This window comes from Myotis davidii, unplaced genomic scaffold, assembly GCF_000327345.1.
Source record: "Myotis davidii unplaced genomic scaffold, ASM32734v1 scaffold110, whole genome shotgun sequence".
NCBI lineage: Eukaryota > Metazoa > Chordata > Mammalia > Chiroptera > Vespertilionidae > Myotis > Myotis davidii.
Window position 1 is genome coordinate 2,083,793 of NW_006283436.1, and position 518 is coordinate 2,084,310.

At 64.7% G+C, this 518-nt stretch overlaps 1 protein-coding gene and 1 long non-coding RNA gene across 5 annotated transcripts in view; both read left to right on the plus strand.

Moving 5' to 3' along the window:
• Positions 1-518, plus strand: part of EPC2 (enhancer of polycomb homolog 2) — a 120,099-nt gene that overhangs the window by 35,633 nt on the left and 83,948 nt on the right. The window lies entirely within an intron of this gene.
• The window catches only part of LOC107183054, a 31,348-nt gene that overhangs the window by 29,843 nt on the left and 987 nt on the right, over positions 1-518 (plus strand). The gene's annotated exons all lie outside the window — the stretch shown is intronic.

Consider the following 518-nt stretch of genomic DNA (forward strand, 5'->3'; position numbering starts at 1 on the left):
GGCCCTTCTGCCCTTCAATTGCCATGGCAGGGGTCCGGGGTTGATGCCTGGCCTGCGCTCTGGCCCTCCCGCCCTCCGATCGCCATGGTGGGTCCGGGGTTGCTGCCTGGCCTGCAACCCGCCCTCCTGCCCTTTGATTGCCATGGTGGGGGTCCGGGGTTGCTGCCTGGCCTGCGCCCAGCCCTTCCACCCTCCGATTGCCATGGCAGGGGTCCGCGGTTGCCACCTGGCCTGCGCTCCAGCCCTCCTGCCCTCCAATTGCCATGGCGATCAGGGCCGCAGGCCAGCCGGCAACCCCAGCTTTCCCATGGCATCACCCACTGGGGGGTGGGGAAAGGCAGCCGTTGCCCACCCCCCAACTCTTGCCTGCTGCCTGGGTTGCCGATCACCATTCTTCAGTCCTTCCCCTTTCACCTCTCATCATTGCAAGTATGCAAATTACACGCCATCTTTGTTGGCGGGTTACCGCCATCTTTGTTGGCGGGTTACCGCCATCTTTGTTGGCGGGTTGCCGCCAT